The sequence below is a fragment of the Macaca nemestrina genome, chromosome 7 (assembly GCF_043159975.1).
Source record: "Macaca nemestrina isolate mMacNem1 chromosome 7, mMacNem.hap1, whole genome shotgun sequence".
Taxonomy (NCBI): domain Eukaryota; kingdom Metazoa; phylum Chordata; class Mammalia; order Primates; family Cercopithecidae; genus Macaca; species Macaca nemestrina.
Genome location: NC_092131.1, coordinates 26,453,926 through 26,481,773, shown reverse-complemented (window position 1 = coordinate 26,481,773; position 27,848 = coordinate 26,453,926). Strand labels below are relative to the sequence as shown.

The following is a 27,848-nucleotide window of genomic DNA, read 5'->3' as shown; positions in this document are numbered from 1 at the left end:
TAAATTCTGCACTCTTTCCACGACAGCACATTCTGCCTTCCAGAAATGAGGTATAACTGACAGTGTTCACTGCATCATCAGCATCCATTTCTTCTCATCATCCTGGTTTAAGCCAATCACTATAATTCCTATTCCTGCTTTCCTGTCTTCACCTAGAGGCGGCAACTTCACCAAGTTCTAGCTAGTTAGACATAAATGGAGATACGGTGAGAAATATAGTTCTAAAAAGTATTTTTTGTCTTGGTTTTGTTTTGCTGTCCCAATGAAGGAGACAGATGTAGTTCATGCAGCTCTGATCCTTCTCATGTTCTCTTTTTTCCCAACTTGAATATGGTCTTAATAGCTGGAGTTACAATAATCATAGGAAGGACAGGCTAAGAGAATGACAGTTATTGGTCCTGATGTCACTAAGCCACTGAACTGATATCAACAATCATTTGTTTCTCTATTTTTTATGTGAAAAATTATATTTTTGCTTAAGCTATTAGAATTAGACTTTCCGATGCATGCAGATGAATGTAACTCTCACCAAAAAAAAAAAAAGAGAGATCAATGTGGTAGGCAGAATCCTAAAATGACCCCATTATATCTGAGCCCTGGTATTACTCTTGTGGTTATGCTATATTGCATGGCAAAACAGATTTTACAGATGTAATTAAGGTTACTACTTAATTGACCTTAAGACCGGGAGATGATCCAGGTGAGCCAAATCTAATTAATGAGCTCTTTAAATGGGGGCTTCAGTCCCGCAACCACAAGGAACTGAACTCTGCCAACAATAGGCCATAGCCTGAAGGGGACCCTGAGTTCCAGTGAGACCACCACTGGCCAACCCTTGATTTCTGCCCGTGGTACCCTAAGCAGGGAACCCATTCAGACTATGCCAGACTTCTGACCTAACAAACAGTGAGGTTTCAACACATATTTTGTGGTCCTGTGATAAACACTTACAGAAAACCAATATATAAACCAAGAAAATCTCTGATTGTCAACGAGATTGTAAAAGAAAAAGGGAGTATAACAGTAAAAAATGGGAGAACATACTCCAGAGTTTAAAATCTTGGGAGTCTAGGCAAAGCCTTCTTTAAATAATTTCCCAGTATGGGTAAGGGACTAACTTCAACTAAAATCAACCATTATCCATAATAGAGAATAAACAAAGGCAATGCAAAACAGCAGAAAATACAAAATTACACGTCACACTTTGAAACATACTACTTGGGTATTCTCTCTCCAGGTTTAATTTCTTTTTTCCTGCCTTGTTTATTTAGACCACTGCAAAATTAGGTTGCCTTTTCAGAGACATGGGGCAAGGCTGGAAAAGTGATCATTTTTAGTGGAGAAAGTTAAGGAAAATTTTGGGGTATGCTCCCTGTCTACATCAAGAGGCCTCTGCATCAGGAGGCAATTCAACCAGTTTTCCGGAGCAGGAGTGATCATTACACACCAGTGATTCTTCTTAACTGTGAGGGATGTTAACATTTTAGAATGTTTTGAAGGCGGGATGAGGGGAGAGTGAGGAAAAAAGGAAGGAAAGAAAAAGTAGACTCGATTGTGGCATCTTCTCTCACACTCTTTCCTTAAATAGGATATTTATTCATTCATCCAACAAGTGGTTATTAAATACCAGCTAGATGTTCAGGGTACAAAAGTAAATGAGGGCCAGGTGCAGTGGCTCATGCCTGTAATCCCAGCAATCTGGGAGGCCAAGGCAGGTGGATCATCTGAGGTCAGGAGTTCGAGACCAGCCTAACCAACATGGTGAAACCCTGCCTCTACTAAAAATGCAAAAATTAGCTAGGTGTGGTGGCACATGCCTGTAATCCCAGTTACTCCAGAGGGTGAGGCAGGAGAATCGCTTGACTTGGGAGGCAGAGGTTGCAGTGAGCCGAGATCACACCAATGCACTCCAGCCTGGCAAGGTTTTGCAAAAGGAGGGAAACTCCGCCTCAAAAAAAAAAAAAAAAAAAGAAGTAAATGAAATAGACATAGACCGTGCCTTCAAGGGGCTTACATCATGAGGGAAAAGGACGTAGGAAACAAGTCAACCAAAAACAAAAGACCTACAAATAAATAGAATGAAGACAACGAATAACAAGGAATCTTATACATAGAGTGACAGAAGATGTCTCTGAAGAGGTGACACTTAACTATCATCCCAAAGATAAGAAGAAGCCAACCACCATGGGATGAAAAGTGAAGAGGACTCAAGGTAAAGGGAACCAAAGACACAAAGAGTGTGAGATGAGAAAAACAAATAAACAAACTCAGAAAAAACTTGACCTGGGAATAGAGTAGGCAAGAGGCATGAGAGGTTGTAAAGGTCATGAGTTTTTAGAACTACGAGGTCTTGTGATTCAGATGAAGATGTTTACCTTTTATTCCAAGCATGATGAGAAGTCACTGAAGAAGTGTAAAGAGGAGCAACAAAATTTGCTTTGCCTTTTTCGAAACTCAGCAAAGAAGAGGATGGAAAGGGAAAGACTGGAATTAAAGCGAACAATCAGGAGGCTGTCAAAACAGTTGAGAGAAGAGATGATGGTGGCCTGAAACAACCCAGGTGTCCGACGATGAACGGGATGGATAAGCAAAATGTAGTATATACATGCAGTGGAACATTATTCAGCCTTAAAAAGAAAGCGAGTTTTGGCCGGGCGCGGTGGCTCAAGCCTGTAATCCCAGCACTTTGGGAGGCCGAGACGGGCGGATCACGAGGTCAGGAGATCGAGACCATCCTGGCTAATATGGTGAAACCCCGTCTCTACTAAAAATACAAAAAACTAGCCGGGCGAGGTGGTGGGCGCCTGTAGTCCCAGCTACTCGGGAGGCTGAGGCAGGAGAATGGCGTGAACCCGGGAGGCGGAGCTTGCAGTGAGCTGAGATCCGGCCACTGCACTCCAGCCTGGGCGACAAAGCGAGACTCCGTCTCAAAAAAAAAAAAAAAGAAAGCGAGTTTTGATACATGCTACAACATGAATGAACCTTGAGGACATCATGCTAAGTGAAATAAGCCAGTTACAAAATAACAAATACTATACGATTCCACTTATATGAAGTACTTAGAAGAGTCACATTAACAGAATAGAAAGTAGAATGGTGGTTGCCAGGGGCCCGGGGAGGCAGAGGAGTTAGTGTTTAACAGGTACGAAGATTCAGTTTTGCAAGATAAAAAGAGTTCTGGAGATGGATGTGGCAATAGTTGCACAACGATGTGAAAGGACATAATGCCACTGAACTCTACTCTTAAAAATGGTTAAGATGGTCCATTTTATAGTTGTAATTTAACAGAATTTTAAAAATTAAAAAAAAAATTAAATGACCATGCAAGCTGAAACTATGTAAAGTAGTCTTCGCAAAGGGGAAAATATGATTGTTTTGTGACCTTTAAAACTTTCTGTCAAACATTAAAAGCTTTCTTCTTAGATGCACCACGGCTTCGGCAGCGATGGCAGCTCCAGCCGGGCGATGCTAGCACCTCCCCAGGAGACCGCTGCAGTCGGCTAGCCCCCTTCTCCACGGGTAACCACGTGTGACCAAAAGGCCGTGATCAAAAATGCGGACATGTCGGAAGAGATGCAACAGAACTCGGTGGAGTGTGCTACTCAGGCGCTGGAGAAATACGACAAAGAGAAGAACATTGTGGCTCATATCAAGAAGGAATATAACAAGATGTACAACCCCACACGACATTGCATCGTGGGGAGGAACTTCTGTAGTTACCCGACACATGAAACCAAACACTTCATTTCTACCTGGGCAAAGTAGCCATTCTTCTGTTTAAATCTGGTTAAAAGCATGGACTGTGCCACCCACCAGTGGTCTATCCAGAAACAAGGACTGCAGCCTAAATTCCAAATACCAGAAACTGAAATTTTCAGCCTTGCTAAGGGAACATCTCGATGTTTGAACCTTTATTGTGTTTTGTACAGGGCATTCTCTGTACTAATTTGTTGTGGTTATAAAACAATTAGCAAAATCGCCTACATTTGTATTTATTTTCTATTCCATACTCTGCCTCACATTGTTTTCTCTCAAAATCCATTCCTTTAAAAAATAAATCTGTTGGCCGGGTGGGATGGCTCACGCCTGTAATCTCAGCACTTTGGGAAGCTGAGGCGGGCAGATCAAGTGGTCAGGTGTTCGAGACCAGCCTGACCAACATGGTAAAACCTCACCTCTATTAAAAATACAAAGAAATTAGCCCGGCGTGGTGGCATTCATCTGTAATCCCAGCTACCTGGGAGGCTGATGCAGGAGAACTGCTTGAACCCAGGAGGTGGAGGTTGCAGCGAGCAGAGATCACGCCATTGCACTCCAGCCTGGGCGACAAGAGGGACTCCATTTCAAAAAATAAATTAATAAATAAACAAATCTGTTGCACACGTGAAAAAAAGGCTTTCTTACTGTTGTAATTTAAAACATTAGCAACATTTAATCAAACATTAAAAGCTTTCTTACTGTTGTAATTTAAACTATTAGCAACACTGAGAATAAAGTGGTTTATTTCTGTATAAAGAAAAAAAAAGATGATGGTGGCCAGAGTCTGGATGAAACAATGGAGACAAAGAGAAAGACATGTCATCTGAGATATATTTTAGAAGCAGGGTCTTCAGGACTTACTGATGAATGTTACATGGGAGGGAGGGCAAGGAATTCTGGTGGAGAACAGGGTAGGTGATAGTGCCATTGACCGGGGTAGAGAGAAAGAGTTAGGATTTGGGAGTAAAGTAAGCATTTCTTTTTAAATACGATACATTTGGGATGCTCATTAGACATCCAAGAGAGATGTCAACTAGGTGCATGGACTTTTGAGTTTGAAGCTTGAGGCTCGAGACACAAGTTAGGACATGATCGTCAGACAGAATGGATCCAGTTATCCAGGGAGAATCTGTAGCAAAAGAAAAGAAGTGGCCAATGCTATCACATGCCAGAACAATGTGGATGCTCACACTTAGAAAGCTCCATCCAAGCTTTAGAACCCTGTGACTCCAAATGGACAGAAAAGATGGTGGAGTCCCAGACAGGGAGTGCTGCTGTGCCCTGCTTTTCAATACAAGGGCATGCATGAGTTAGAGATCCTGGACCAAGCAGCCCACTCTCTATCTGGCCACTTGGAAACAGAAAAGTTTGAAATGAGGCTTTTCTCCATGAGATTCCTTAAATACTAGATGTGAAAAAAAAATGAAGATGTTGCCAAAGAACTCAGTAAATACAAGAACAGATATCCTCCATGATAACTCTGCCATTAGGGGAGGAGAAGGTGCCAGGAATGATATAACAAGAGCAGGAATTTCCTGACACCGCAGGCCATTTAATATTGATTAAAAGAGTAATTATTAAATGAGATAATAATTATAAATGAGATAATGTAAATTATTGAGATAATGAGATTATTACCTCATTTAATAATGTGAGTGAGAATGCCTGGTGGACTGATGTGGGTGAGGATGCTTGCTGGACTGATGTGGGTGAGGATGCTTGCTGGACTGATGTGGGTGAGGATGCTTGCTGGACTGATGTGGGTGAGGATGCTTGCTGGGCTGCAGAGTGTTATTTAAAAGGTAAGATCTGCTCATTGTTGCCCATCAAGTGGCAGAATGTGGAAAGGGGCTAAGGGCCCTGGGAACAAAGTCAGGTGCTTTGGAGACTCTCCTAGGATCACCAATCCTTCTTCTCCATAGCTGGTTGGGGACACGAAGGCACAGAGAAAGGAAGCAGCTGGAGTGGCTCTCGCTTTGCTGACAATGATGCCCATGACCTGTCTCCTACCACCCCTGCCCTGGACCCAAGCACTGTTCATGATAGTCTACTTTTGCCATCCTATAGATGAGGTACATTACCTCCTTTGTTCCTCTTATCAACCTTATGAGGTAGGTACTATTAATAACACCAGCATTTCAGAGATGACAAAAGGTGAGGTCAGAGAGGTTAAGTATCGTGCTCCAGGTCAGAGTAGTAAAGAGTAGTCTGGGATTCTAACTAAAATCGTTCTGATGTCTGAGACTGTTCACAGACAATTCACTGACTCATTCATTCAATCAACCAAGACGAATTTAGAGCCCCCAATGTGCCAAGCCCTGACCCTCTGCTAGATGTTAGGGATAAAAAAACAATCCAGATTCCAGAAAGGCCAATTAGCCAACGATCGCATACTCACAAAGGACTTCAAGTATTACACCAAAAGGACTGATACAAGATGTGCCTCCTACAACCTTAAATTCATGTCCCAATATCAGGTTATTCTGCATACACAGTTCAATAAATATCTTTTGTGGCCAGGCACGGTGGCTCACGCCTGTAATCCCAGCACTTTGGGAGGCCAAGGCAGCTGGATCATGAGGTCAAGAGACCGAGACCATCCTGGCCAACATGGTGAAACCCCGTCTCTACTAAAAATACACATATTAGCTGGGTGTGGTGGTGGTGTGCACCTGTAGTCCCAGCTACTCGGGAGGCTGAGGCAGGAGAATTGCTTGAACCCGGGAGGCAGAGATGGCAGTGAGCCAAGATTGCACCACTGCACTCCAGCCTGGCAACAGAGTGAGACTCCATCTCAAAAAAAAAAAAAAAAAAAAATTATACTGTAACGCCTATAGCTGCCTTGCACATAGCAGAATTATATTAATTGTGGGTTTCTAGGTATATGGTTATAAATTTAAGGTTTTAATTTGGTCAAATCAGAGAAGAAAACATATCCAAAAAAATCATAATAGTTTTCTAATCCTGTCTTGGAGCTTCTTCAGTTTTTAATATTCTGGGAACTCAGAAAAAGCAAGGAACATAGGTCTCTTCTCCACCACCTCTAAGAGGCCCTGAGCTTGCATGACAGCACAGGATACTAAGGAGCATGATAAAAGGTCAGGGGCAGGGTGTGGGGAGCCCAGGGCGGCTTCCTGGAAGAGGCTGTATCTAACCTGCATCACAGGAGGATGCCTAGCATACCCTTCAGAGCACAAGCTCTTCAAGCAGCAGGCCAAGTCCCCCATTGCTAACCCTAGTCATGGAACATCTGTCTCTGAAATGCTCTAAGCCTGAGTTTCATCTAGTATTATCTACCTCAGAGATTCTGTAAGATGCTGCAGGTAAACCTTTTCATGAATAATAAGCGCTCAGTCAATGCTATCTATTACCAACGTTATTTCTACCCATAAAGGTTGGGAGGAGTTAGCCTGGTCAAGAGAGAGAACAAGAACTTGCTGATTTCATTCCTGTGGTCATGGCCTTCAGGAAGTGAAAGTGCAAAGGAGGAGGAGACCTTAGAAATTTGGGGAAAAAAGGGAAGCAGTGGTGTGAGCTTCAGCCTGAGACAGGAAAGAGCCTAGCTGGCTCAATGCGAGACATCGGTTGGCCTGGAAATGAGCAGTGAGTGAAGGTACCGGAGGCAGGGTCACCAGAGTGGACAACTTCAGGGCACATTCCCATGGTCATCTATGTGAGCCATGCTCACGAAGAGTGTGTACCACACAACCTGTGCAGTGGAAGGTGGCAACCTGCCTGTCTGGGTGCTACACAGGCCCCTGAACAGAGGACACTGCTGCTGTAAGTATCAGCCAAGGTGTCCTACTGCTGGTGTGGCCAAGTCATCTGGGCCATTTCAGTCAACAGGAGGCAGCACTGTGACCAGAGCTATGACCAACCTCTTTGGACCCTAGGAAAACCATATCCAAGGGAGTCCAGTTGTGACATGAGAGTGGTTTTATCCTAATTTACCAATATAGCTGCAGGCACACAAAACCTTTATGTTTAGAGCTCCTGCCAATACTCTCTATACCAAGAATAACAAGGATTAGAGGAAAACAGAGCTCCAGGCCACAAATCTCAGGCTTGGTGGGTAGCTCTACAATGAAGTCAGCTCGATGCAGATTTGTCTAGAAAAACACAGGGTTTTATTCCCCCAGGTAGATGACGCAGAGGAAAAACTATTTCCCCCTTCCTCTTTTGTAAAACTCAAACTTTCCTTCCGGGTTGAACTGCCAACTCCCCTCAACTTGTTCCTGTCACTCAAGCCTTTGGCATCCCAGAAGGACTCAGTGACACTCCATCCCTTGCATGCTTACACGTCCACAGCACTGTGTTGCACAACTCCAGGAGGTGCCATTCACATACGATGCAATATAAACCAGGTTCTCTTATCTGACGCTGCCCCAGAGCTATTCGCTCCCATGTCCTGCAACAGCACAGGCCCTCCCACATCACCATCCACACTGTAGAAAAGCAAAGAAATGTTGAATGTTCAGGAGAAAACCTTGACTGGGCAAAAACATGAAAGTAGAGAAAACACCTATAGCCATAGGAATCCTTGGGCTTGTTCTTTACTCAACAGAATACAAGAAACAACAGTGAAAGGAAATAGCAATTAAGCTTGGGCAATAGAATAGTACTGCCATGGTAGCTGAGGTAAGGGCAGAGAAGACCTCAACACATACTCTAAGGAAACTAGGAGTGGTCCCTTAAACTGTGCAATTAATTGGGGACAGGATAGGAAATAAGTTTTTGGGATATGTTGAGATGCAAAGACTGTGAAAATGTAGATTTGGTGCCTAGAGAAAAATCACAGGTAAAAAGTTAGATTTTAGAGTCATCCAAGAAAAAACAATGTATGAAGCCAAGGGAATGAATAGGTTATCAATAGGGGAAGTAAAAAGATCTAAGAAGATGACTGACTCTTGGAGCATGCCTACATAAGGGAGCGGGGCTGGGAAGGGGGAAGTTAGACTCTCAGGTGACACAGCCAGGCAGAGAGAGAGAGAAAAAAACCAGAGGACTCCAGGCGATGATGGCAAGAGGGAATTTTGAAAAAGAAGAAGTTTTCTCTAGTGTCAAATGCTGAGGAGAGACATAAAGGGCCTTGGTGGTCACTGGTGACTTGAGAAAGCTTGCAGAGTTTAGCTTATGGAGGGATGGACCGTGCCCTTCCTGGCAGCATTTCTAGTGCTCAGTGCCATTACACAGAAGAAAAGTGTATTAGTCTGTTTTCATATAAAGACATACCCAAGACTGGGCAATTTACAAAAGAAAAAGGTTTAATTGGACTTACAGTTCCACGTGGCTGGGGAAGCCTCACAATCATGGCAGAAGGGAAGGAGGAGCAAGTCACATCTTACACGGATGGCAGCAGGCAAAGACAGAGAGCTTGTGCAGGGGAAACTCCTCTTTATAAAACCATCAGATCTCGTGAGACTTATTCCCTGTCATGAGAACAGCACAGGAAAGACTTGTCCCCATGATTCAATTACCTCCCACCGAGTCCCTCCTACAACACGTGGGAATTCAAGATGAGATTTGGGTGGGGACACAGTCAAACCATATCAGAAAGTGACAAGCATTTGTGGAATGAAGTAGAACAGTTAAACTGGAAGCTTGATTGTAAGGAGTTAATAATAAACCCAGATTACAGTTCAAAGCTTAATGACTCTTAATACAGCTTTGTAAAAAAAGGCAAAAAGTTACCAGCATATACATTGTTAATCCTGATTATGTGCTTCCCTGGAGGAAGTACTTTTCTGTTTACCTGGCACAGATTGAAGCTCGCCTCAGGTAAGGGGCAAGAGGCTAGTTCCTGGGATCTTCTCTACCACAAATTTTCTGAATGACCACAGCAACACTGTAAAATCTTTCTGCTTTTGTTTCCACAAAATTTATTAATTTGGGACTGATATAAAGTTATTTACAAAGAGCTTAAAAATATTTGGAAGATAGGCCGGGCGCGGTGGCTCAAGCCTGTAATCCCAGCACTTTGGGAGGCCGAGACGGGTGGATCACGAGGTCAGGAGATCGAGACCATCCTGGCTAGCACGGTGAAACCCCGTCTCTACTAAAAAATACAAAAAACTAGCCGGGCGCGGTGGCGGGCGCCTGTAGTCCCACCTACTCGGGAGGCTGAGGCAGGAGAATGGCGTGAACCCGGGAGGCGGAGCTTGCAGTGAGCTGAGATCCGGCCACTGCACTCCAGCCTGGGCGACAGAGCGAGACTCCGTCTCAAAAAAAAAAAAAAAAAAAATATTTGGAAGATAGGAAATACACTTATGTAGTCTCAAGCCCTACGTTGTTCTCACACATTTCCAATAAAACAAAATACCTGGCAGGTAAACACCACTTCCGTAGAAACTTTTTATCATGCCTTCTCACCCTTTTTAGCAAGATTAAAACTGGGTCTGAGATTTTGATTCCCTAGAAAAAAGTTTCAGACCAAGAAAATACCTCTTAAAATCAAAATAAAACCTTTCTAAGCTCTACAAGTTAAAAAAAAAAAAAAAAAAACTCTAAACTTAAATTTGTTTACTATACCAGGATTAACACTGTATCATTCTCATATTTCATTTTAAAGAGAGAATATTAATAACTATAACTAATATCCTGTGAGTGCTTACTCTATACAGTACTGTGTTGAGGCCTACAAATGCATTATCTTGTCCCATCTTTACAACAACGTCCTGATATAAGCTGTTATTATTAATGACTCTTTTCCAGTTAAGGAAACTAAGGCTTGGCCTGGCCAATTTTCTCAAGGTCACACAAGCAGTAAGTGGCAAAGCTAGGATTTAAACCCAGAATGTATCACAAATATTGGTAAGGATCCATTTTCACAGCTGTATCACTGACATAAAAGTTTTATATATATATATGTATTTGATTTCTTAAATTGGGATTTTTAAAAACAGGAAATTATGGAACAGATGGTCAGCCTGCATAGGAACAAGTTCACAGGTTCCAAATGATGGATCTTTTTCTACTAATGCATCCATCTGCCCAATTCCCCTAAATGAGGGTGGCCAACACCACTCACTTGCACAGCCAAGGACAGCGGATGCATGGCTGAGGCCTTGAACTTCCAGGCAAGCTCCGCTGCATACAAGCTCTAAAGACCACCTGATGCATAGTGTTCTTCCCTCTTCCACCTCCACTGGCCCATGATTCTCTAGGGAAATACTAGCAGGTGTGAACATGTCTTAGGACAGATTCCTTAGGAGGCAGAGCCTGAGGCCAAGCTTCTACGCTAGTGTTTTACAGCAATCCCAGGGAAGCCCAAGTAAGAGAAGAGAAGAGAGGTAGGGAAAGCAAACATAAGATGGAATGGGCCTAAACTGGCCATGGCTTCACAAGAATCAGCTTGTTGCTGGGTCAGAGAGGCTGTTGGGAACTATGGTACCTCAAAACCTTCCATTGGAGGGGCCGGTGCTAGGACAGGAAATGTACCTGCCAGCTCCCATCTCTCTTATTCCCCTTTGGTCAGAGTTCACACCATGCTGGCTCAACTCCCCACATTTTGGGGGTGCATCTTCTAGCTCCTTTAGCAGCACATGAGAAATCCAGATTCCACACCCTTCAATGTAGTACTTCATGAGTTCCGAAGTAGTGAAAGGACCTGCAGTAGTAGCCTCGGATGGCAGAATGATTCAGTCCAGTGGTCCCCAGATAGGCAGGGTTAAGAGGGTTTGAGATGTGCCTAAGAGGTAGCCAAGACGGTAAGTTAAAATCTGGATAAGAGTCAATGCTGGTATGCAATGCCATATGCGTAGAATATAAAGAGATGATGTAATAGGTCTTGTTGGACTCTGGGTTATTTATGCTCGTGGAGCTTCTGCAGGTTTTTAGAAGTCTGTCACAGAACATCCCCCATTCATTCATTCATTCAATAAGCATTTATTCAGCATCTCCTATTGCTAGGGATGTTCCTGTGAAATTCGAAGAACAGAGAGAGGACTAAGATCCAGCCCCTGCCTTGGAGAGAGAGACAGACAAATAAATAATCACAGTACGGTGTGATCAGGGCAACTTCAGGAGAATGTAGCTATGCCATGGGTGCACAGGAGTGACACCTAGCCCAATCTGGGGTCAGTGAAGAGTAACAGGGAAGGTAACAACTGGTCAAAAGATGAATAGAAATTAGTCCTGTGAGGCAGGGGTCACTGGTGGAGAAAATGGACATTCCAAGCTGGCAGGATGGCATCTGTAAGAACAAAGCATGACAATACCAGCTGGTCACTCAGAGGGTACCATTGCACTTAGCCATGCTTAACCAGTCATGTTAACATGCAAAACTATTGTTTGCTACCAAAGGGTGTATGCAACCTCCCTGATTCCTACGTCCATCCCCAGACCTGCCCCCTCCCTAACCTCATACCCGAACATCACCCATCACCGACCCCAACCCTTGCAGTGTGTGTTACAGACACGGTGGGATCTGGAGAGATGAATAAGGCATGATGTGAAGGGAGGATGAGAGGCTCAGAAATAGGTTCATGTTCAAGGATGGCCTGAGATTCAGCATTAATGTTAGAAATAGGTTAGGGGGCAGGGAGGGAATGAAGCACTGACATGGTGTGAAGATGTCTTTTTGTTACCCAACTCGGAATGTGAAGTGTAATAGTGTTTTCAAGGCCTCCACTCAAAACAGCTGCATTAAAAATGTAGTATGCCCATACTGAGTTCAGAAGATGAATGAAAAGATACGTTTTCTGAACTATAGGTGATTTACTTTGACGAAGCAATGAGCCAGAAGGAGAAGAGAGACAGAGGAGGCTGGAGAGCTAGGAGTCAGGTCAGACAGGGCCCCAGTAGGCACGCCAAGAAGGCTGGGTTTTGTCATAAATGCAATGGAGATCGATTAAACAATTTAAGCAGGGAAATAACATGACCCAATTTGTTTTTTAGAAAAAGGTTATTCTGGAAGCAATGAGGGAGATCAACTGGAGAGTGAGAAGACCAGCTAGTAATTAGAGTGATTAGGCATCGCAAGATGCGGGATAGAGAGGAAAGGTGCTTTTATAGCCATTTAGGACGTAATGTCATCAAGATATGGGGAGGGAATCTTTTTTGGACTCATTGAGATTGTGGAAGTAATGATGTGGTAGGTAGATGAAAAAAATCTTTGGAAAACTGAATCAATTTCTGTACCATTCGCCAAGATAAGGACTTCAGGAGAAAGAATGATTGGGAGGTAGAAGGGAGGTGATGAGTTTAGCGTTAGGCCCAGTGATTTGATGGGCCTGTGGGACAACCACATTGAGATGTTGTCTTTAGGACCCGTTAAATAGGCAGATTTAGAGCTCAGAGGAGAGATGAGTGCTAAAAACACAGACTGAGAGGCCACTGGAAGCTGGGGATTTGGACTGGGTCACTCAGAGAGAATAATAAGAGGAAAAACAAGAACCAAGGTTGGAAACCTGGGGAAGGTCATTTGTGTTGGGCACAGGGTAAACAGCCACTTGGAGGAAGTTCCTTATAAATGTGTTATCTTGTCACTATCATGAGGGCCTGGATTATTTCAGAACTCAGCAGAAGACCAGGTGCTATGATTTGGACATGCTTTGTTTGGCCCTTCCAAGTCTCCTGTTGAAGGCTGATCCCCAATGTGGGTGTTGGGGCCTGGTGGGAGGTGTTTCGATTGTGGGGCCAGATCCCTGTGAATGGCCTGGTGCCATTCTCACAGGAGTGAGTTCTCACTCAGTTCCCATGAGAACTGAAGTTGAACCGAGCCTGGTACCTCCCCTTTTTTCTCGTTTCTGCTGTCTCACTATGTGATCTCTGCACACCTGGGTCCCCTTCACCTTCCATCCTGAGTGGAACCAACCTGAAGCCCTCACCGGAAGCAGACGTTGGTGCCACGCTTCTTGTACAGCCTGCCGAACTATGAGCCAAATAAACCTTTTTTCTTTATAAATTACCCAGTCTCGGGTGTTCCTTAACAGCAACACAAACGTGCTAAGACACCAGGTAAAAGAGATATTTGTGTTCATTCCAACGAGTCAATACTATGATAATACAGAATATTAAGGGAGCTCTGAGTGGGCTTGAGAAAGGAGAGAATAGGAGGCATTAGGACAGAATTGCAGGGGTCCCAGATTTCTAGATTCCCAGTTTTCCAGCATTTGAAGAAGTGAAACCTTCATTTTTCTGCAGCATGGGCTTCAGTAAGTGTATGGGTTTCTGTGGGTCCACCTAAGATTTTTAGATTTCCACGCCAGGTGCGGTGGCTCATGCCTGTAATCCCAGAACTTTGGGAGGCTGAGGCGGGCGGATCACGAGGTCAGGAGTTCAAGACCAGCCTGGCCAACCTGGTGAAACCTGTCTCTACTGAACATACAAAAAATTAGCTGGGTGTGGTGGTGCACACCTGTAATCCCAGCTACTCAGGAGGCGGAGGTAGGAGAATCGCTTGAACCCTGGAGGCGGAGGTTGCAGTGAGATGAGACGGTGCCACCGCACTCCAGCCTGGGAAACAGGGCAAGACAGTCTCAAAGAAAAAAAAAAAAAAAGATTTCTAGATTTCTAGCTTGCCAGCACTTGAAAAAGTGAAACCTTCTTCATCTTCCTGCAACACGACCGTCTATAGGTATACCTAAGGTGCTTTGCACACTTTTCTTGATATTATCACTACATACACGAGTCACCAATCAGAAAGAGTTCTCAAGTTAGGGCCAAGATCAAGATGTACAACTCAGACTTGAAGGTCTCTCCTTGAAACTGGTTCTCAGCCTTTAAACAAAAAATTATAGCTCTCTGAATCTCCGAGTTATAATTTAAGCCAGAGACTCTCATCTCTGGAAAAATACAAGTACACGCAAAATTAATTATAATTTAAGGCACTTCGCTGACACACTTCTCGAAGTCCTAGGGATCTGTGGACTCCCTGTTAAAAACTGTCACCCTAGAACAATTTATCTGGCTCAAGTTGCTTTCGAGCCTTTCAAGACGAAACAAAATCATTCCAAATGAGCCCAACAGAAGGAAGCCAGGCCCTGTGGCTTCTACTGACCCTGAACTGATAATTCCTTATTTCCGTTTTCAGCAAAGCGGAGGATATGTCCTTCCTTTTTCTGAGAATCATTCCCCTCCCTCTTCCCCCAACAAAACTGATACATGGGCATAAAACCAAAACAGCCCAGCCAAAGGCTAAAACGCAGGCTGCTGCAGTGGCCTCATGGGGCAGCTGCATAGGGGCCCCAGGCTGATCGTGATGTTATCCTTGTGAACCAGGCCTCTCACAAACAAGAAACAGACGCATCCCAAGTTTGTGTCTGCTGACTGAAGGCAGGGGCGTGTGGGTGTCTCCAACTGCCAGGGACAGCCACAAGGAACCAGGACACGCTGGGTGGGCTTGGCACAGCGTGAGAGTCGATGTCTGTTGAGTGAGGCTTGGCTGCTTTGGTAGAGTGGAGTCTGAGGTTTTGATACATGAAATGCCCTACTGACATCCCCTACGTTTAAAGTAAATTCTAAATGTGGACAGCAGGTATGCTATGAAATGTTACAGCTTGCAGGACAAAAGAATTCTCACATTATAAAATGTGAGCAAATGAGCACCTTTCAATGTGACAACTCACTCATTCCCACATTCCTAGTTTATTTCCTTCTTTCAAATTTATTTTTCCTAATCGGGCGCGGTGGCTCATGCCTATAATCCCAGCACTTTGGGAGGCCAAGGCAGGCGATCACTTGACGTCAGGAGTTCAAGACCAGCCTGGCCAACATGATGAAACCCCATCTCTAATAAAAATACAAAAATTAGCTGGGAGTGGTCAGGCGCGCCTATAACCCCAGCTACTCAGGAGACTGAGGCGGGAGAATCGCTTGAACACGGGAAGCCGAGGTTGCAGTGAGCCAAGATCACGCCAGTGCACTCCAGCCTGGGCAACAAAGCAAGACTCCGTATCAAAAATATATATATTTTTTCGATTTCTGTTTTTATTATAAACAGAATATACTCTCAATAAAAATAAATTGGAAAATATAGAAAAGTAAAATCACTTCTAAAATGTATCTGATTTTTAAAAATTCCATCAGCATGCATTTCTTCAACTTCTCAGGGGCACTTCTATTATTTCAGGGTAAGGCATTTCTTGTAGGGGGAGGAGAGACTGTCACCACAGACAAATGGGACAGGATCCTTTGACCTTGTGACTTCCTGGGCTCTCATCTCAGTGGCTAAGAATTATGTATTCTATTGTTTTTTTCAAGTTGATGGAAATTTCCCACCATTTATGCCTACTCTCCTTACTTCCTCAACCTGAAAGACCAAAAGAAAAATTTAATCACTGGAAGCTCCTTCCTATTAATGTTTCTGCTTTGCTGTTTCTAAAGTTTTTTCTTTCAGTCCTCACGTCACCCACAACCATCTAGAGATGGTTTCTCAAAAGCCACAGTAGGGATTTAGAAACACACCACACTGTTACATACATTTGGTCCCGACACCACTAATAGCAGTATTTCTTTTGGTAGCCATCTCACTGACAGTAACCCTTGCAAAACAGAAAAGCTACAAATTCAAAGCATATAAACCACAAATGCAAACACAGCAGACATACTAATTAGAGGATGGAGTGACAAGATTTCAGAATGTGATTCTCCACATCTCTAGGTTCTTATTTAGCTTTGAGAGTGAGAGTTTTTTAGAAACAGATTCAGAATATTATTATTTGCTGAGTGAAATAAAATGTATTAGAGGAATTTTCCAACCAAGTGTAAAACTTGGATTTAAAACAGTAGAGAAGGCTGGGCTCGGTGGTTCACACCTGTAATCCCACCACTTTGGGAGGCCGAGGAGGTGGGGTGGATCACTTGAGGTCAGGAGTTCGAGACCAGCCTAGCCAACAAAGGGAAACTCCATCTCCACTAACAACACAAAATTAGCCGGGCATGGTGACTCATGCCTGTAATCCCAGCTACTTGGGAGGCTTAAGGAGGAGAATCACTTGAACTCGGGAGGCAGAGGTTGCCGTGAGCTAAGATCATGCCACTGCACTCCAGCCTGGGCGACAGAATGAAACTCCACCAACAACAACAAAAAAAAATGGTAGGGAAGATTGGTCAGTATCTTAGGGAAGAATGAGAGAAACCTCTTAACTGGCTCATGGTGGCAAAGAGCAAACATGAGGTTATTATATATAATACTAAAACACTGTCATCCAGTGGTATCTCTTTTGTTCTGTGTTTCAGTTTTCATATCTCTGAATGCTTGAGCATCTGTGATTCTCGTAGCAATTACCATATACAGAGGCCAGATCTGATCACTGGATGTAATGTTTCAATTACAGAGAAAACATAAGTCGCTAGCATATGTGTGTAGTTACTTATAGTATCTCCCTGACCTCTTTTACTTTTTTAAAATAAGAAAAACAGTAGCAATATAAGTTGAATTAAAATGTGGATTTCAGCTTAGGGCAAATTCAAAGGGCTTTAAACATGTGTGACTGTCACCACTCCTCACTTTTAACAAATGTAATGAATGGTGAGAATCTTTCAAGAGATAAAGTGGTGAACAGCTTCATAGCATCAATGTCGCACTAACTGAGCCCTCACACCCATGAGATGGGCATTTTTAACCACTAGTTCTCATCTCACAGGCAAAGAAACTGAGTCTCAGAGAATAAGTAACTTGCCCAAGGGCCCAAAGATAGTAAGAGGTCAAATGGTATCCGACCCTAGTCTTAACTCAGGCACTTAACCATGGCATTATAGAGCTCAATGATAAAAACCACCCCAAGAAAATGCCAACGGGTCCATACCTCATTCTACACTGGCAAAGTGAAGAAAAGCACAAACTAGAAAACTCAAGCCAGCTTGACTTTCCCAATAAAGCTAGAATGCCCCCTGATTCAATCCTAGGACCCCTTCTCCAGCTGTAAAATACCTTCATTCCTTCACAGCTTTAGATTCCATCTACGAGCTAGGGATCCCCACACAGATGCTTCCAGCCTTGACTTCTCACCTGACTTCTAGTGCCCACTGAACATCTTCACTTCAACGTCTAACAAGACGCTCACCCCTAACACATCCAGATTTGACCAGCGACTCTCCCTCCCCTGAAACGACTGCGGCAGAAACCCCTCCCATCCAAGATGATGGCACTCTACCTCTCCAGTCTCCCTTGCCCGAAACATCCAGTCGTCCAACCTTGACTTCTCTCTTCCTCTGACACAGTTTCTCTCATGTTCATTTTACAAAAAGGCAGTTTATAAACATATTTCTCACATGATTCTTTAAAATGGCTAGTTTCCCTAGGACACTTCATAAGATGTCATTTGAGCATAACTGACCATGAGTACCTTAACTGAGGTAGTCATGTAAGCTTCGTCTAACACGGCACTGTGTAACCTACATACCATGATGTTCACCTATCGCTTTATTTTTATGTGTTATTTGATAAACACTTACGTAATACTTCTCATCTCTCAGACATTGACGTCAAAGTGCTTTACCGCTCATTTAATTAAATTATCATATAATCCTCATAACCCTATGAAGTAGGTTCCCTTTATAGAGATAAGGAAACTGAGGCTCAGGGAGATTAAATAACTTACCTGAAACTGCACAATTCATACCCAGGCAGTCTGGCTCCAGAGTCTGTACTTGTAACCGCTTCGCCCTGCTCCATCCATGAGATGTACTTTTTTGCCTCGTGAGTTGTTTTCCTATGAGTAGAAACATACGTGTATAAATGAACCTGCCCTCTTTTCTGGCTTTCTTATAGCCAGGACCCACCTCTGCAAAGTGCCTGACCTGACTGGGTGCATATTCTCTACCCTCTTCATAGGAAAATGGCAACCAAATCACAGAGAGACCACAGTCCCTGGGCCCAGAGGAGCACTGTGCTGTGACCAGCCAAGTCACCCAGACCAGAGTCTGATATGCAACAGCAAACAACTCTGACTCCTTGGGACTGCCTCCTCAAGGCCTGCTCAGGGATCAGGAACTTAAAATCAACCGGAAGCAGAGCATGTGCGCTCCAGGGTGCCTGAGTGTGATGGATGGCACAGCTGGAGGAGCCTGCTGTGTTGCAGACAGCACAGCTCCGCCTATGCCAATTAGGTTGATGGGTGGTGACTGAGAAACATGCTGGATTTACTCAAACAGATCCTCACTCCCTAACTTACCACCTTTTTAGAGATCGTAACAAAAATAATAAGGATGAGTTAGGAAAAAAAAAAAGAGAGAGAGAAAAAAAAAGTGCGTTTCGACTGCCCTACTGATACTGTGAACTGGCCCTGCAAAAACAAAAGCAGTTTTCCTCCTACCAGCCATCTCCCAGGGTGTGGCCAGAGTGCACAGATAGCCCCTGTTAACTCTTTAGAGCACATTTCCTTTTGCTTCCAGATACCACAGTGACTCAGGGCATAGCTTCTACATCTCAGAGATGAAGAGAGGTAGGTTTAAAGCCCAGCTCCATTACAACCTTTGACAAAGTACTTAGCTCCAGCCTTTGTCTCACTCCTTAGATGAGATGCTACTCCTCCTGACCTTACAGCGCAGAGGTGCAAATTAAGTAAGATAACATGGTAAAACCACTCAGCAGAGGACGTAAAACTCAATGCATGATAGCTATTGATAGTGTTTTTGATAATTTCAGCAATGATAAAAGTTTTCCGCCCTTCAACGGTTCAAAGTCTGAAGTGGAGGGAAATGTAGGGACATGGAATGATTTAGAAAAAAATGAATATTTTATGTTTGGCAAGGATGGGGAAAAACACAAAGTATATTTTTGACAGCTCTGAGTTCACATGATAGACAACTTTTAAACAACATCTACCAAATATGGATCACCCCAGCCTTATCCACTTAACTACAGCATTATCTTTTAAAAGCTTAAGACAAATGGTCCAAGCATGGTGGCTCACGCCTATAATCCCAGCACTTTAGGAGGCTGAGGCAGGTGGGCTGCTTGAGGCCAGAAGTTTGAGACCAGCCTGGCCAACATGGCGAAACCCCATCTCTACTGAAAATACAAAAATTAGCCGGGCATGGTGGCACATGCCTGTAGTCCCAGCTACTCGGGAAGGAGAGACATGAGAATCACTTGAACCCGGGAGGCGGAGGCTGCAGTGAGCTGAGATCCTGACACTGCACTCCAGCCTGGGTGACACAATGATACTCTGTCTCAAAAGAAAACAGAAACAAAAACCGAGAAAAACTTAGACAAATGTTTTCCGTTTCTAAGGCAAACAGTGAAATAAAGTCCGTTTTCATTTAAAGTATCCCATTTGGTTTTTTAAACTACTTAGCTAACTTCAAAGGGCAGCCAACGGAGGGACTATCAAGCTGGCAAGGGTCTAGTGTCTACCTTCAAAGTTCAGGTAGATAGAAAGCCACTGATGGTCCCACCATACTTCTCGGCATTTGGCCTGGAAAATGCTTCAGAATGCCCTTTCATTCAGATGCTGTGTTTGCATGGACACATAGCACTACAACGGTACCTTCTTTCAATGAAAGCGAGGGAGAAGCCTGACAGAGAAGGATACAATGATCTCACCCCAAGCTTAAAATTAACAAGGACCCTTTGGGGTCACAGCTGAGAGCCCCCATGGGGTATAATATGAGTAGGAGAAATGCTATATAGATGACAAGGGCCCTAGTGTCATCTTAGTGTCATTCTTAGCGTCACTAACCTTATGGAGATATGTGAAGTGACTTAAGCTAGACACCGCCAAATGTCAGGGGAAGCGGGGTCAGTTATTACAGAAGCACTAAGCGATTTCTGCATGACTTTCCACAAGTCATTTGACCTTTCCAGGTTAGATTGCAAATGGAGTAGGACCAACTGCCTGCAAGTCTGACAGAGTTTATAATAGGATTAGATTTTATTTATATAGATGTTTGACATCCTTAGCTCCAAAGTGCTTTCCTATTAATACATTGAACACGTTAAGAGGGCCAAATGAGAGTCCAGTGTTATTTATCTACTAATAAATCACTGAATGGCTTCATTTGTAGGAGGTTATGCGAGTCACTCAAATTAGTGCTTTTGATAATTTCGGCAAAGATTAAATAGTCCGATGGCAGTCAAGAAAGGAAAGCTTTAAGAAGTCATCTAGGTCCGGCGTGATGGCTCACACCTGTAATCCCAGGACTTTGGGAAGCCGAGGCAAGTGGATCACCTGAGGTCAGAAGTTTGAGACCAGCCTGGCCAACATGGTGAAACCCCGTCTCTATTAAAAATACAAAAAATTAGCCAGGCATGGTGGCAGGAGCCTGTAATCCCAGCTACTTGGAAGGCTGAGGCAGGAGAATTGCTTGAACCCAGGAGACAGAGGTTGCAGTGAGCCGGAGATTACGCCACTGCACTCCAGCCTGGGTGACAGAGTGAGACTTTGTATCAAAAAAAAGAAAAAAGAAGTCATGTAGCTCCGACTTCCCTTCTCTCCCACTTGACCCCTTTACTTCAGATACAGTAGTCCAGTGAATAGACCTGAAAAGGCTTGTGGACCAGGGCAGGGACACAGTTCACTTAGATCCATTCCTCCCCTAAAGACTACGGTTCCCACCTAGCTAAATCCTACTTCTCCATCCAGTCCGGAGTAGCTGCTCCTCCCTGAACCTTCCCAGCCCAGCACAATCTGGGAAAGACTCACTGTCTGAATTCACAGCACTTGATAGCCCATTGGATTATTTGCCTACTGTTGGTCTCGCTGTGGTTTAACTACCACTGATTTTATATAAATATTATGTCTTTTCTCTCTCAGCATAGAGGCTGTGTCAGAGACTGAGCATAATACTTCTCTGAATTCCTCGTAGCGTTTTCCTTAAAGCCTTGCACTCAGCTGATGGTCAATACCTTTCAAGTGAACATAACTCCCAAAGGTTTCCCTGAGCCATTAGCAATCTGCAAAGCGGCTTCACACTCCTCGTTGTGACGAAACATCACAGGGAACATTGACCACCCCTTGCCAGTCAGTGAGGCCACTTCAGGGCACCACTCCAAGTTAGTAGGCAGCCAGCTGGGGTGACAAAGGTTGTACACTATGAATGAAAAATTCAAGTTTCAATCCTGCCCTACTACTATCTATCTATAGAATTTTAGCCAACTGTTTCTTTGTTACTGCATTTCAGAAAGACAGCAATAACACTAAAAGTCTACCTCCTGAAAGTGCTAGAGATGTGAAAAATATATATATGTGTATGATATATAAGCATTTAATATAACTAGATAATAGAAGATAATATTTTTCTATGATTTGACACTTAACATTTCTTAAATATCAAATTGCTGGGTAAATGTTATCCAGTGGGGATGGCAGCACCTTCTAATGAATTGTTCAGCATTTTAAATCCCCCTGGCTGGTTTAAGTGTCCCTTCTCTCACTGGCTCTCAGAGTAACATCCACAGTTTTGTTTGCTGCAGCTGCACCTTTTGAAAATTTAGGCCAGGTTTCCTGGAAACTTGAGCTGGAGGGAACTGTGGTAGTTCACCATAGAGTAGATCAAGTGAGGGCAGTACTGAGGCCACGAGTGCACGATTGTGAAAAACTGCTGGCTCTCCAAAATGACCTGGAGAGAGAAACAGTTGGCTTCAGGCCTCTAGGACAGAGGTTACAGTTCTAAGCTTTCTCATCCACCTCTGGGAAAGTACACAGAATCCTGGGAGAATTTCTCCTGTTTCAGAAAGCACACCTTCAAGGTATGGCTTGTCTCTCAAATCTCAGTTGGGATAAGGATCTTTTCAAATCTCACTCACTTCATTTTATAATATGAGCTCATTATAATATTTATTTTATACACATTTAATATGCATATAGAAGGCCAGATGCAGTGGCTCACACCTGTAACCCTAGCACTTTGAGAGGTCGAAGCAGGCGGATCACTTGAGGTCAGGAGTTCAAGACCAGCCTGGCCAACACAGTGAAACCTCATCTCTACTAAAAATAGAAAAATTACCTACGGCCAGGCATGGTGGCTCACGCCTGTAATCCCAGCACTTTGGGAGGTCAAGGTGGGCAGATTGCCTGAGATCAGGAGTTCAACACCAGCCTGACCAACACGGCGAAACTCTGTCTCTACTAAAAATACAAAATTAGCTGGGCACAGTGGCGCATCCGTGTAATCCCAGCCACTAGGGAGGCTGAGGCAGGAGAATTGCTTGAACCCAGAGGTTGCAGTAAGCTGAGATTGCACACTGCACTCTAGCCTGGGCGACAACAGCAAAACTCTGTCTCAAAAAAAAAAAAAAAAAAAATTAGCTGGGTATGGTGGTGGGCACCTGTAAACCCAGCTACTTGGGAGGCTGAGGCAGAAGAATTCCTTGAACCTGGGAGGTAGAGGTTGCAGCAAGCTGAGATCATACCACTGCACTAAAGCCTGGGCAATAAGAGCAAAACTCTATCTCAAAAAAATAAAATGCATATAGAATTTCTAGAATTTTCTATTCACACCCCGATGGATAATTCTGCACTCATCCTACCTTGAAACAAATATCCTAATCTGGTAGCCAGCACTTAGAATGGTGATCCTAGAAGTATTTCATGCATTTACATGCTCTCTGTCACACGGTGGCAAACCACTGGTTTATTGCGACCCTAGGTCGAGTTCAAATTTGTGCCATGCTTACGAATGAGAAAAAATATAGTTTAAAAAAAGACACTCTCACTGTGTTTTATTTCCTGTGTCACGTTACACACCCCAACATATTTGCTCCTTTACGTCCATTTCTGGCATGCCCTGTTGTTACAGGAGTGGTGAGTCACAGTTAGGGGGAATTGTTGTAACTTGCTCCATCTCTTAGTATAAGCCAAACCACGGACAATCTTGGGTTCTCAGGGGGTTATTTATCTTGGGAGTGGGGGGGACTGATCACAATCTGTATGACCACATGGCACAGATGTTTAATTATGATAGTGACCTCAAGTAAAGCAAGCAATTTCTTGGTCTGACTATATCAAAATTCAGCCAAAATGTCCACCCAGTGGGAAAGCTAAGCTCCAGAAGAAATTATAGCTGGAATGACAAGAAGTGTGATGGATCAGGATTGGAATATGTGGACAGGCTTGAGTTAGAGGTCTGGAGCCAGACAAAAGGGTGTGTGCTAGATGATAGGATGGGAAGTCTGGGCAAAATTACAAAGGGATGGGACAAAGCAGCACTTGTATGTTTCTTCTCTGGACCCAAGCTTTTTTCTTTTCTCACTACAAGCACTGCATCTGCAATTTAATATACACCTAGAGGCTCAGTTACTCTTACAGAGCCTACTGTTCATGGCCAGAGCCAGCCTTCAGCAAAACTGCTGCATGGAGAATGCTGAGACCTTCCAGCCCTTTTCCTCCTTCCGTTGGACTCTTCCATTCTGGTATTTATCTCAACCACATCTTAATGTGTCCCCTTAGTTTAGTGGTTTTCAAAGTGTGGGACCAGCGGCATCAGTATCACCTGAGCACTTGTCAGAAATACTCATTTCCAGGCCTCAGACCAGATGGACTGATTCTGGAACTCAGGGGGCCGGGCCCAGCAATCTGCATTTTCTCAAGCCCTCGGGGTGATTCGGATGCACACTAAAGTTGAGATCCACTGCTTCAGGTGACATAAAATAACAACTTCAAGATGAGAGAGCATGTGCATTTTAGGAGAGAACTTGTGAAGAAGGCAAGCTGCTCAAGAGCCAACTAAATCAGTTTCCAGCAGTGGAATTTGAAGTCATGTCACAGATGGTGAGAGAGAGACTGGAGGCCATGGTATTTGCCCTGGCCCTTATCACCTCTTGCTTTTTAGCTCACCTATTTCAATCTTCTCTCCACATGGCCACTAGAAATGTGGGTTCAGCTGGAAAATCTGACCCTGTCAAAGCCCAACTCAACACTCTTCAGTGGCTGCTCCCTGCCAATGGATAAAGGCCCAATCCCCTGGGACCCGACCCAGGGTCCTTCATCATCCGCCACTGGGCCACCTCCTGACCTTGTTTCCTTCAGCACTTTTCCTCCTGCTCAGCCATACCTCGCGGTCTGCAGCTGGTGTAGACTTCCCCATACCACGGACAGCAGACTTCCCACATGAGTTACCTTGACCAAGAGCAGGAGAGCTGAAGTGACAGCTGCTACTTCTGAGCAGACTTTAGATGCTATCGTTTTGTTCTATCATGTCCTTTTTCCCTTTGTCATAAATAAGATCCACATTGTCCCAGAGAGAGGCTGTTTCTTAAGCCTCAGTGGGTCCCAGAATGATGATAAATGAGGGGTAAAATTATTCCTGACTTACACTGGACCTGCAGCATGAGAGGGAACTAAATTTTGGTTGTTGTAAATTACTGAGATTTGGGGGTTTCTTGTTATTTACCGTAAGCCAACTGTAATAGTACTTTTGATCACTTCTCTCAGTCTGGAATGTCTTCTCTGCTCCACCTTCTTTCCAATTCCACCTCACCCCTACCTGCACAAGAGACCTGCTCCTCATTCTACACTCAGCTCAAGTGTTACCCTTCGGTCAAGCTTTTTGTGTCCTTCCCAGGTATAACTTTTAAGATATTCTCTGGATGCTACAGACCTGTAACCACATCCCTGGAACTGTGCCAGGGGTCCTCCATTTATTAGTACTATACTTAGAACAACCTCTAAGAAAAAATAATAAAATTTAAAATTCAACAACTCATGTTTTAAAGCAGAAGCCCAGCTCCGAAAAACAAAGCAATTTGTTGAAGTTTCCCAGAGTCAGTCACACTCTGAGATCTCAGGAGGTGGGAGTCTGGCTCTGAACTCAGGAGTCTTTGCCCCACCCAACACATCTCTCTTACTCCCCCCCAACAGCAAGCGTTCAGATCCTCCCACGCCACCGGAGAGAGGAAAAGTCCCCTTATCAACAACTGAAAGGGCTGCCATGCTAATCTGAGACTTGAAAGATTGCATCTGGAAGTGGGCTTCTTACCCCCTGAGAAGATAAGCATTTCCTCTAAGTCAATGTATTCATTCTAAGGCTCCTGGCAAAAGCACAGGAGACCTTACAAGAACTGGGGCATTTTGTTTGCATCCTTTCCCCAGGTCCTCACCTATGGGTTGGAGGGCAGGGGGTAGTATGGTGTGGTAAGACAGATTCCCATTGACATCACCCTAGAGAAGCTTTGAGAAGGTTCTTTTGCATTTGTCACAGGGTAGGAAGCAAGTGAGCAGGGGGTTCAGAACTCCAAGCAGATCTGTTACATGTCGAGATATTAAGTTTTAAAAAGAAAAATAAAAGGGGCCAGTTATTTGACTTTTCAGATTAACCAAGAAAAGAAAAGTGACACAGTGACAAAGAATTAAACCAGACCACCCAGGTCAGGCATAGGAAAAAAACACCTAAAAGTAGCAACTGCAATTTTAGGTTTCTATGAGCCACTGGAATTTTGTCGTGTGGTTGAGTCTTTTTTTCTTTCTCCCTCCCTCTCTTTTTAATTTTACCTTTTTGTTTATGCGAGGAGTAAAAGGTATAAAACTTTCAAATACTTCCCCCAAATCAGCCATGCTAATGAAAGGTGAACATTTAACAAAGTACCATGATATGATTTTCACACAATAGTCATACTAATTTTTTCAAAGGTCACAAAGCTTTTCTCAGTTACTAGTTGGAATGCATTTATCTCTCTCACCATTCCAGCGGATCGGTTTTTTACCGCCCCACCCCCCAAAAGCATATGCTACCTTTAAAGAGATTATCAGTCTCATTAATAACAGCATTTTTTTCCTTTCAAGTATAGAAAGCTGTTCAGAGCTGCAAAAGGTTGCTAGGCCAGTTTGGACACGTCTGATTTACTCTTTAAAAGCCCATCCACTCCGTATAATAAATAATAAGAGCCGGTATTTATTGAGTGCTTAGCGCTGTGCTCGGTGTTTTTCAGGCATTGGCTCATACAATCCTCAAAACAATGCTATCAGGCCGGTGCAATCATTATCGCCACCTTACAGATCAGGAGAGGGAGGCACGGAGAGCAAGAAGGACCAGCCCGAGGGGGAAACGGGGAGCGTCGGGAGAGGCGGGGAGGCAGGCAGAGGCCAGAAGCTGCACAAAAGCACAGTTAATGATTCACTCACAGCCCTCAGGCAGCTCCTTCCAGTAGAGGTTGCACCAGAACACACGGACGCACACACACACGCACGAATGCACACACACACACGCACACGCGCGCGCACACACACTCTCTCATCTTCAACTCTTCATCCCAGCGAGAGGCGGGTGTCCGGCAAATTGCTTGGCAACGCGCAGAGGAAACTCCATCCAAGACCCGCTTCAAGGCCGCCTCTGGGCGCTGTCCAGCGGGCAGAGCGCCTGAGGCCAGGCTGGGGTCCTGCCTCCCGACACCCCGAAGGTGGGGCGCGGCGCCAAGGCTGGGGTTTCAGGCGAGGGGAGTGTAGGGAAAGCACCGTCCCCAGGGACACCTGTTGTCGCCTCCCCACTCGGGCCAATGAAGACACCCTGGGAGTCCCAATCTCGAAAACACCCGTCGGCCAGAAGTGCCTGTGTATGGGGCCGGGGGTCGCAGGAGTCCTCCTCCACCCCCACCTGCCTTAAGCAGAGTCCCCTCTTCCTCTCCCACCCCGGGACGCCCGCGGCTGGTGGAAACGCCGGGCCTCCGCGTGGCCCGACCGGACAGGCTCGGGGGGCGCCAGGGGGCTCCGCGGGGCCACTGTCAGGGGGCGCGTTCGCCCTCCTGCTGCAGGGCGCGGGGTGCAGTTACCTGCGCCGCGGTCCGCAGGGTCCCCGGCGTCCGCCGGAAGGTCGCCGCGGGAAAGCCGGCTCCTCTGGCCGCAGGATACCCACCCGGCCGCGCTGCTCTCGCCAACCTCCCGCCCGGCCGCAGCGCCGCCGCCGGCTCCAGACTCTGTGGCTCGCTCTGCGCCCGCCGGCTCCCGGCGCCGCTCCCGCCGTTCCTGATTGGCCGCGGCGCGCTCCCGAGCCGCGCCCTGATTGGACAGCCGGGGAGCCGGGGCGGAGGGACGGGACGGGCGCCGCCGGGATCTGCTGGCCTTACTTTCCCGCGGCTCCCTCAGTCCCAACCAGACCCCGAAGACGGGATCCTTCCCTTCTGCGCCGAGTGGGGCCGGCCGTCCAGGCACAAGGCAACGCGGAAAGAATCGATTCGAGCGACATGGAAATGGCGGGGAATGGGGAGCGCCTTG

At 44.9% G+C, this 27,848-nt stretch overlaps 1 protein-coding gene and 1 pseudogene across 7 annotated transcripts in view; one reads left to right on the top strand and one right to left on the bottom strand.

Moving 5' to 3' along the window:
- Positions 1 to 27,551, bottom strand: part of LOC105467637 (stonin 2) — a 175,927-nt gene extending 148,376 nt beyond the window's left edge. For 2 of the 7 annotated variants that reach the window (XM_011717333.3, XM_011717335.3), the window contains exons 1-2: positions 27,407 to 27,541; positions 18,303 to 18,413 (exon numbers count right to left, since the gene is read on the bottom strand). The gene's annotated coding sequence lies outside the window, so the exon portion shown is untranslated. Of the gene's footprint in view, positions 1 to 9,037; positions 9,189 to 18,302; positions 18,414 to 18,501; positions 19,087 to 27,406 lie in introns of those variants that run through there. The other 5 variants (XM_071099776.1, XM_011717330.3, XM_011717331.3 and 2 more) reach the window with 5 other exon arrangements.
- Positions 3,496 to 3,975, top strand: LOC112424193 (dynein light chain 1, cytoplasmic-like; annotated as a pseudogene).
- Positions 27,552 to 27,848: the final 297 nt, after the last annotated feature.